We start from the raw sequence: 11183 nt of genomic DNA on the forward strand, positions 1-11183 counted from the left end.
ACTAGCTGTTGTGCGCAATCTATCACCGCCCCGTTAGGGCTTAGCCAATCCATACCGATAATCACCTTGTTCCCCCGTAAAGGTATGGGAACCAGATCCACCAGGTAGCGCTCCTCAAATAATCTCAGTACACAATTTCGGAAGACCTCAGATGCTCGCACTGATCGGTCGTCCGCAATCTCGACCTCTAGAGGGCAATCCAACATGCCCGAAGACTCAGAAAACCTCTTGCTAAGCGCAAGAGAAACAAACGATCGGGTAGCACCCGAATCAAACAATACCTGAACTGGGATACCGTTCACATGGAACAATCCTAAACAGAGCACATATCAATATCATAAACATCATATAAATAAATCAGAGGGAAAGAATCATACCCGTCACCACATCGGGTGCGGCGCGGCCTCCTCGGTAGTCAGCTGAAATGCCCGAATCCTCACCACCGGAGCCTTTGCCTTGCCCTGCCGGCCATCTGTAATCCGCAGGGTCGCTGGAGCTGGCGCCTTCACTGGCGCTGCTGCTACTGTCAACTGGGGGCAGTTGGCCTTCTTGTGGCCCCTCTGGTTGCAGTGGAAACACAGCAACTCAGACGTCTGAATAACATGTGCAGGGGTAGTACAATCCCTGTTGAAGTGCCCCGTCTTGCCGCACTTATAGCAGCCCGACGACCCCAATCTACATGCCCCCTCATGTGGCCTGCCGCATTTCCTGCAGCGGCCCGGTCCTGACTGGCCTTTCGGCCTACCATCTGATCCCTTGGGCTTCTTTCCCGAAGCCCCTATCGTCTGTCCCTCCTCTGCCTTCCTCTTCCGGATGTGCTCCAGATCTATATCCCTCTCCCTTGCCCTGACAATCATAGAATCCAGGGTAGGGCAAACTGAAAAACTGACATGCTCCCGAATGTCGGCTCGCAACATGTCATGGTAGCGGGTCCTCCTCATATCCTCATCACCCGCATATTGGGGCACCAGTAACGCCCTCTCCCGGAACTTGGCGGTGATCTCCGCCACAGTCTCCGTCATCTGCCTCATATCCAAAAACTCCCTGGCCAGCTGTTGAAGCTCTACATCTGGCGCAAACTCTGCTCTGAACCGGGTCACAAAGTTCGGCCATGTCATAGCCTCAACAGCCGAGGCTCCCAATGAGTCACCAACAGACTCCCACCAATCTCTAGCTCTGTCTCTCAAACACCCTGCTGCATATCTCACCTTCGACCCCTCGGGGCAGAAGCTGGTCAGCTGCGCAGACTCAATGTCTGCAATCCAGCGTCTGGCCACAATGGGGTCCTTCGCCCCGTGGAAGTCCGTCGCACCACTGCTCCTGAAGTCCTTAAAGGACAGTGTGCGAGATCCTGACTGGCCAGATGCCATGTCACTCCTGAACGCCCTGAGGCGGTCCTCCATCAGCTCAACTATCCCTTCCTTGATCGACCCGAAAATGATGGGGGTCGACTCAAGGATGCCTCTGGTGATCTCTGACGCGATGAACTCGCGTAGCCTCTCATCCACTGGTTCGGAACCTGAACCCGGACCCGATCCCTCTCCCGAACTGCCAACTACTGGCCTCGAACGTAGTACCACCATTCTGCAATACATAATGATAACTGTCAGTGGTACTGATACATCTTAGAGGGATCACATCTACTGCAAGGTTCCTGGTCTCGCCTCAGCCTTCCTCAATTCAAGTACGGATCCTCTGCTTTCAGTAGTACGGGCCCATACTACCTTCCACATCTATCCGTACTTTCCTCAAGAACTGCCTTGACTCCACCAAGTCCCTTCTACTACTACTGCTGATCTCATGCTACTCTCATCCTAGGCTTGCCCTAGGTAACCACCCACCCACTCTCCGTCATCAGCTGCATAAGAAGTCCCTGCTTTCTTCCCCTAACTAGCTCGCGAATACTATTACATATTACTCAGACTAGATAATTCTTCGAATGAGAGACCCTACCCTACAACGGTTGGACTCAAACAAGAGCTGCGAAATAGGGCTAGACCCAACCTTCTGGAATTATTTAGTCCTTGCAATATGTAACTTAACGTATTCGTTTACTAGTTAGTGAAAGACAGCTAGAACTCCTAAAAGCACAAAGCAAGCAGCATTCAGACAAAGGAAACTACTCAAGCAAATCTATTTCCATAACAAGAAACTGTACTAGCATACAATGCTAAGCTCATACTATCAGGCATAACCTAAACAGGCTATCCTACTGCTGTCTACTCAATACTAGCATGCAATTCTCATAAAGCTGAAGCACATAAAGCAGGCACATAAGGCATCATTCCTAGATCCTTAGTCCTATTCTAGCATGCAGTTCTACTGAAACTGGTAAATCATAACATGAACTTGTATGGGTACTCTGGGGAAAACTTACTTGAGCTCGGCCGGTCGCGCACATCACACACCTTGTTCTTTCTCAAAACTCTTTTACTTAGCCTTTAGAAAATCATTTCTTTATAAAAATCTTTTAATCCCTCGATTTGAGTCCAGACACCCCCGAAGGTGTGTCCGAATCCCTCAAACCAGGGCTCTGATACCAACTTGTAACATCCCAATTTTCACGTCCAAAAATTTCCTTTTTGATTAATTGATTTGTAAAACATTTGTAATAAAACACCATTCGATCATATCATTTCATAAAAATATATCTCGTGTCTGAAAACCAAATCATGAAAATAATAATAATGTCAGAGTACAATCCCAGAACATCTCATAATGCAGAAAAACCAATGCGTGTGTGTATGATGTGCCGCTACCGCGCCAGCTCCTTCCCCTTCGCTGAAGAGGTACCTGAAACAAAACTGTAAACTGTAAGCACAAAGCTTAGTGAGTTCCCCCATTGTCCACATACCATACAATCATATAGCATACATACTGCCAGGCATTTCTGGGGTGCCTGACCTACCCGGTACGACCATTCTGGGGTGCCTGACCTACCCCGTACGACCATTCTGGGGTGCCGACCTACCCATGCGGCCATTCTGGGGTGCCGTCCTACCCGTGTCAAGCCATTCTGGGGCGCTGACCTACCCATGTCGAGCCATTCTGGGGTGCTGACTACCCTTCGGTCCTAACAACCGAACCTCGGGGACTATTTCACCCCCTACTACTACTATCACATATATCATAACATAATCTACTGTCAGACATATCTGGAGTGTCCGACCTACCCTTCGGTCCTAACAACCGAATCTCCGGGACTGTTCCCCCTCCTACTACCTCTATCTCATATAACACATCATGCTAGCAGCTAAACATATCATAACATACTGTTAGGCATATCTGGGGCGCCTAACCTACCCTTCGGTCCTAACAACCGAATCTCTATCACTATCACATATCATATCACGCTAGCATATAACATATCAGGTAGTAGCAACACAGATGAATATCACAAAGACAAACATCTATCATACGATCCCTACTGGTGGGCCGGCAATGTGGCCGTAGACCCACCGCTACTTGAAGGTAACTCACCTCGTAGTAGCTGCTGATCTGTGGGGGAACTATCTATCTGCTGCTGCTGCTCCGGAAATCCTCCGGCTATAAATCCCACAAAACACACAATCAGAATCTGATATCTACTCTTTGGGTAAAATGACCATTTACCCCTGATCAAGTCAAGTCAAAGTCAAAATCAACTTCCAGTTGACCTGACTCGCCGAGTTGGCTAGCCAACTCGCCGAGTCCCTAACCTTCCATTTGTCCTTATCCATGACTCTACTCGTCGAGTTGGACCGTCAACTCGACGAGTTCTTCTCTCATATGAACGTCACATGAAAACTCATCCGACTCGCCGAGTTGATGAACAACTCGTCGAGTCCACCTTCATCTGATGAACAAGATCTGTCCTCGACTCGCCGAATTGATGAACAACTCGTCGAGTTCTAAGAAGATTGCCTTGGACTCGCCGAGTCCAAGAACGGACTCGCCGAGTCCAGTCTTGACCAATTCCATACAGTTGATTTAAATGGGATCTAGCACACCAAAACCATAGATCTGGCCTCCTAATGTCCACTTTATACGTAAAGTTCCAAACTTGATGCACATGCATGGGGTTTTTAGCTCAAAATCCACATAAAGTGTCCTACAATGAGCATGGGGTTCTCATGGCCCTAAATTTGGCACCTTTATGCCATGAAACCCCTCTTAAGGCCCAGATCTGAAGGCAAAACCCACTCCACACTTCCAATACCAAAACATGACTTAACAATCCAAAGAAATCCCAAGTTAAAGATGAATAACACATAGATGAGTCAAGACAGGGGCATTATACCTTGAAGCTGCTGAAAATGAAGTAAAATCTCTGGATCTACTGTCCCCAACTCAGGTTCCAAGCTCCTTTCTTCCTTCCAAGCTTTACAACCACACAAGAACACCAAAAATGGCCTCAACAATGCACAAACGGCTAGGGTTTCAATGAGAAGTGTTTTGGGAGCATAAGGGACAATATGGCCGTCATATCATTGCTTAAATAGGGTGCAAACCCTCGGATTAGGGTTTTTGGTCCGAACAGCACCTACTCGCCGAGTCCGGGACCCGACTCGCCGAGTTCATCACTTAAGTCTCGCGTCCCTTCTCGCTTCTACTCGGCGAGTTGGTCCTTCAACTCGCCGAGTCCAAGGCCAAAATGCAAAATATTTAAAGAATTAATAAAAAGAATACGTACCAAGAACCAGGTGCTACACACGAAATCTAGAAAATTGATAAATCTCTATCACTCTAAGAAATCTGAAAATCAGTAAAAAAAAAGTAAAAATCAATTGCTTATTCTTACCTGATCAGATGTTATTGCTTCCTTATTGCTCAATCGATTACTGGAAAGTCTGGATGGAATCGATTTCAGAAATCAGTTGTTCTCGTAATCTCGTTTTCCTTCAATATCGGGAGCGGGAGTGCGGGACTGTGGAAGATACAAGGGGTCGAGGGGACAGTTCAAGAATCAAGGTTCAAGGACGATAGCAATTGGCATTGAAAACTGAAGAGTCCCGCTTTAGGCTTGAACGAATCAACGTGCGTACGAGAAGCTACCGAGAAATCAGGCGCCAATTTTTTTTTTCTGATTACCTAATGGAACTCTATATGGGCCTCAATGTTTCAGAAAACACATACCGGACTATTTCTATTTGCTATAACAGACTTCTTAAATGGGCCCTATACAAATTTTGGGGCCCTGGGCCATTGCCCAACCTGCCCCCCCTATTGGGTCGGGCCTGTTGTGAAGGATAAGAACGATGTGGGGGTGGGGTGGTGGGTCCAAATTCATTCATATATAAGGGTAGTATAATTATTTTACATAGACAAAAAAACAAAATCGTAATATTTGAAAACCACAGCGATGAAATGTATAAATTTTATGAAAATAAAATCGAAACTTCAAATTTGACCAAACAATAGGGGCTAGTTCTGTAATTTAGTCTAAATTAAATAATAAATGCAAAGTTGCCCACAGCGTATTGTGGCTGCCTAAGTCCATTTTATAAGTTGAATTTTAAAGATTGCCCAAATCCATTTTATAAGTTGAATTTTGACGATTATATTAATAAAAGTTAGATATCATTATATTTGTTAGAAGATAAATATACAAAACCGATACCATTGACTAACTCCAATATATACCGTTGAATAAAAATGAATTACATATGACCAAATTCATACGTAGTAAAGTACATAAAAATATTTACGAAAATATAAAGAAATTATATTTTATATCAACACACATAAAAATAAGTAAGATTATTTTAAAGTTAACGAACGGAAGTTCAAATAATCAAACATGTTATATGTGATATGATTCATACGTAAGAAGCATACATAATATAAACATGAAAACGTTAAAATGTTACATCGAAACGTAGACAAACTCAAATTTATACCGAGACATACATACAAAAACAAGTAATTTTTTGGGTTAAATATAAAACGTTCGAAAATAAAAGGGTTGAAACTGATATTTTAAAAGGTTCAAAATAGAAGGACTTAAAATAACATTTTGCGAAATATAGGAATAAAAAATATCATTCTTGAAAGTTAAAAGAAGACAAGGGGTGGAAAGTATATTTCTGAAAGTTGAGGGGAGGTAAATATGGTAACACCGACATTACCTTAATGTAGTAGTATAATACTTTTTTAATGCGAAAACCGTAAGATATATAGTTTCACGATCGAAGAACATACGCCTCCCTTTCTTCGTCGCCGAACTTCGGCCACCCACAGCCTCCCTTTCCCTCTCCAGAGAAAGGATTTCAACTCGCTGAGTCACCTTTCACCGGAGCACCGTACCTCACCATCTTTCCTAGAAGCAGATTCGTGACTGCTAGCAGCCATGCCTAAACATTACAGGCCTCCAGTAAGTTTCAAACGAAACTTACAAGTAATTCCCTACACGGAAGAATATCGTTTTTATGTTGCGTTTTTTACTTATGGTTTGCAGGGGAAGAAGAAGGAAGGGAACGCCGCCAGATACATCACTAGGTCGCAAGCTGTTAAGGACCTGCAAGTCAGTCTTTCCGTGTTCAGGTATTAATTTGCTTTGAATCTACTTGGCGTATGTTGTAGACATATAGATGTGTATGAGGTGAGATAAGAAGCACAAAAGCTCAATGTTTGAATTTGCAATCGACGTAGTTAAATGTATATTCATATTGAGTGTTTTGAATGAGGATCTAGAATGAAGAATTTGAATAAGTTTTTATTGTTAAATGTATTGATTTATCTTCAATGAGCGTTTTTGAGATAAGAGGTTCAGAACCCTAGTTTGGAGTGATAAGAAGTCCATAACCCTAATTTGATGTCATTTACTACCATGATCAAGGGTCTTATTGATTTAAAAAGCAAAACATGTAATAGTGTGGATTTGAATAGTTACTCTCTTGTGTTGTGTATTTGATAGTTAAATATTTGGTACGTATTCAATTCATAAGAGGTTCTATATTTTCAATTATGTATACTCACTCTAATAATCCAAATGTTTTGGTTGTTTATGATTCAATAGGAAATTATGTATCTTCAAAAAAGTTTTTCCTCGAGACCCGAAGAAAAAAGTGAAGGGAAACCACCATACCTATTATCACATGAAAGATATTTTGGGTCTTAAACATGAGCCACTTCTTGTCAAGTTTCGTGAGACTAGGACATATGAGAAAAAGAAAAAGAAAGCAATGTCTAAGAAGAACAAAAATCTTGTTGAATGCGTGTCGACACGCAAGCCTTCTTACACACTTGATAGGCCTATCCTTGAGAGGTTAGTGTGACTATATATCTAACTTATAAAACACTTTTTGTTGCATTTTCCTTTTGACTCAATGAGGACATTACTTAATCCAGTAAGCTATATAGCTATATATTGGTTTTTCTTTTGCACTAAATGCAGAAAGAAAGACTTGATAGCAAAAGTCAAAAGGAGACTTTCCCAATTAAGTCCTAACTTTTTACAAATTTGACTTCAGGTATCCAACATTCATTGATGCATTAAGAGTTTTGGATGATGGACTCACCATGGTGCATCTTTTTGCTGCATTACCTGCTATAGAAAGGGAAAACATTCAAGTAGAAAGAATCCATAACTGTAGAGGGTATATATGTGTAATGTGTTCCCATATTTTGAATATCTAATTTTATATCTTAATGGTTTATATCTTTTTAATTTCTTTAGGTTGAGTCTTGAGTGGCAAGCATATGTCTCTCGCACACATAAATTGCGAAAGGCTTTCATATCTGTGAAAGGCATATATTACCAGGTATAGAAATCATCACATATATAAATTATTAAATTTGATGTTATATAGAATGTAAATTTACCAATTTGCCCCTTTTAGGCAGAGGTTGAAGGGCAAAAAATCACATGGTTGACACCTCATGCACTACAACAAGTAATGCCTCAAGATGTAGATTACAAGATCATGCTTACATTCTTGGAATTATATGAGGTTTGTGATAATGATCAAGCTTCTACCTTTCTTATGAATATTATCTTTTTGTTTTAACTCTTACTTACATATAAATTGATTAAAATATGCAGAATCTCCTTGGTTTTGTTAATTTTAAACTCTACAATTCGATTAATTTGAAATATCCACCTATCCTTGATCCTCGACTGAAATCTTCAGCTTCAGGTATGAATTTTCTATCACATGATAGATTAATTATTACTAGATATCATAAGGTAAATTAACTTTTTAAAAATTTGTGCAGATTTATATGCTTTGACAAGGTATGTTGAAAATGCTGGTGATGAGAATGAAGATGATAAAGAAACAAGAGCATGTAAAACCCTTTTCAAAAACATGACATTCTTCTTGAGTCGTGAGGTAAATAAAGTCGATGTTTTTTTTTAAAAAAAAAAATTAATAAATGCTTCACCTTCAAGCTTCTTTCATCTTGTTAAAGTGAGTGTCTATTTGTTTTACAGGTTCCAAGAGAATCATTGCTTTTTGTGATTACGGCATTTGGTGGTGTGGTTTCATGGGAGGGAGATGGAGCTCCATTTGAGGAATCTAACCAGAGCATTAATTATCAGGTATTTTATTATTTTATTATAAAAAATTCTTTTATATATTTCTTACTAATTAATATTATTCTGGTGTTTTATTTTTGTAGATTGTTGATAGGCCAAGTCAAAGTCACCAGAGATTATATACAGCCACAATGGGTCTTTGATTGCATAAATGCACGAATTATACTACCAACCGAAGAGTATATTGTTGGGAAGTAAGTTCAATGAACACCACTTTTTAACATTAATTTTTAATAGAGTATAATTTTTTGTCCTTAAGTATAGCTGATTTTTGCATATTTGGTCCTCAAAAGTTTTCTATCACAATTTTAGACCTTATTTGAGGTTCTTGTAATGTTTTTGGTACCTTTTCACACTAAATGACCATCTTTGGTCCTAAATTATGGCTGATTTTTGCAATTTTGGTCCCAAAAAGTGTTCTTTAACAATTCTAGTTCTTATTTGAGATTCTTGTAATGTTTTTGTTCATTGTTCAAAGTAAAATGACTATTTTCGGTCCCAGAGTAGAGTATATCTGATTTTTGCAAATAAGGTCCCAAAATATTTTCTTATACATTTTTGGTCCCTTTTTTCCAAGTAAAATGATTATCTTTGGTCCCAGACTATAGCTGATTTTTGCAATTCTTGTCCCAAAAAGTGTTCTTTTACAAATTTAGTCCTTATTTGAGGTTCTTGAAACGTTTTTGTTCCTTGTTCAAAGTAAAACGGACATTCTTGGTCCTTGAGTAAAGCTGATTTTTGCAATTTGGTCCCACAAATTTTTCTTTCAGTTTTGGTTCTTATTTCAGGTTCTTGTAACATTTTTGGTCTCTGTTTCATGTAAAATGACTATTTTCAGCCTAAGTATAGTTGATTTATGCAATTTTGGTCCTAAAAGTATAGTCATTTTTCTTGGAACCTAGACCAAAAAATGTTTCAAAAAACTCAAATAAGGACTAAAATTGAAATAATAAACGATACCCAGGGACCAAAAGATGATAATAGTTGTTAACATTGTTATTGTGTGTAAATCAGGGTTCTTCCACCACATTTGTCTCCATTTGTTGACAATGAAGTAGAAGGGTATGTACCCGAGTATGCAAAGACCATTAAAAGGCATCAAGCTGCTGCTAGAAAAGAGATCCTCCCAATGCCAGGTGGCGAACAAGATGATCTTAATAATGCCCAAAATCTACTTGCTGAAGGCATCATTGATCGCACTAAAGCCAAAGAAGCCGCGGAAAGAAAAAGAAAGGTTACTCTCCTTCCCTCCTGCTTTACAAATTTACATTTTTGGTCCTTGTGCTTTGGTCGTCCTCTCGGATTTGGTCCCCAAAAGAATCTTTCTTTCTTCTTGCTCCCTGTTTCATTACGCCTTACATTCCAATGATTGATGAATAATGATAAAATTTTGTATCTTTTCTTGATCGGCAAATGACCATTATGCCCTTGCATCCCAGAAAGCTTATTTACGATCTTCATTATATTTAGTGTGCTTACCCCCCAATAAGCCCATTAAGTAAGAAAAGAATCAGCTCCTTAGTCTATGAGTTGGTGTTGTGTTGAACCTACCTGTGTAAAATGACGATTTTACCCCTTGGGGATGCAGATGGCGATGCTTCAAGAGGAGTATCATCAGGAACTAAAAAAGGAACTGGAAGGGACAACACAACATGCACCCACTACACCTAAAGAGAGCAAGAAGAAGAATAAGAATGTTGATGATGAAGAAACGGAAGATGATGAAAATCTGCAGCAGTTTGCTGATGATAATGACAACATGTCAAAGGTTGCCATGTCACGTAAAAAGAGGAGACTTTATGAAGCCATGAAGGTTAGTTTACCTTACTTTGTATTTATCTATTTTTTTTATCAAGAAGCCCATAATATGTTTTGTTTATTTAATTTGTGTTTCTTTGTGTCCAGATTTCGCAAGAAAGGAAAAAGGCAAGTGTGGATACTCTCAAGACAAGGAAGAAAAATATTTAAAACTCCAAGAAAACAACATCTGACTGAAGCTGATTTAGAGATTCAAGGTCCTTCCCTGCGTTTTTATAATCAAAGCAATGAATTAAATTTTGTAGGTATAGGCTTTTTTTTACTTGTTTTTATAACGGTGGATTTTTTTCTCAAAATTTGGTTTGTTTCTGGATCTGATGATATTCTTACTAAATCACATATGGTATGACAGTGAATTTGTTCTCTGTGAGTATTAATTTGTGTTTATGTTTTTCACATATTATGTTTAACATCTTAGAATTAGAAAAACTTATAATTTTAAAAGAATGTGAACCCATGTGATATGATTATTTTTTTCACATAACTATCTCCAATAGTATAAGGGAGCTCTTATACCGTTGGAGTGAAATGTTTTTTGGTTAATAATATCAACCTCTTTAGGCTATTGTTAAACCTCTTCTTTTCTTTTCTTCCTTTCTATGTTTGTCATTGCCATATCATTTTCACCCTCATTGCTTTCTTTCAACCTATATTATATTCGTTTTTCATCTTTCATTATTTTAATTTAATACAAATAATAAAAATAATTCTTAAGATAGTTACATTATTTCATTAAATAAAAAAAAAATACAATAAAAAGTACAACGACAATGGTGAAAAAAGAGTATTAGATAGATTGAAATTTTGTTTGAAAATTGAGTGTGGTTGTGGTTATGGTTGTGCTAGG

General features: G+C 39.4%; 1 pseudogene; it reads left to right on the plus strand.

The window, feature by feature from the left end:
• Positions 1-6202: 6202 nt before the first annotated feature.
• On the plus strand, positions 6203-10610 carry LOC145169498 (pescadillo homolog; annotated as a pseudogene).
• The last annotated feature ends 573 nt before the right edge of the window (positions 10611-11183 follow it).

Source organism: Lactuca virosa, chromosome 4, assembly GCF_052849685.1.
Source record: "Lactuca virosa cultivar CGN04683 chromosome 4, Lactuca_virosa_CGN04683_v6, whole genome shotgun sequence".
Classification (NCBI taxonomy): Eukaryota; Viridiplantae; Streptophyta; class Magnoliopsida; order Asterales; family Asteraceae; genus Lactuca; species Lactuca virosa.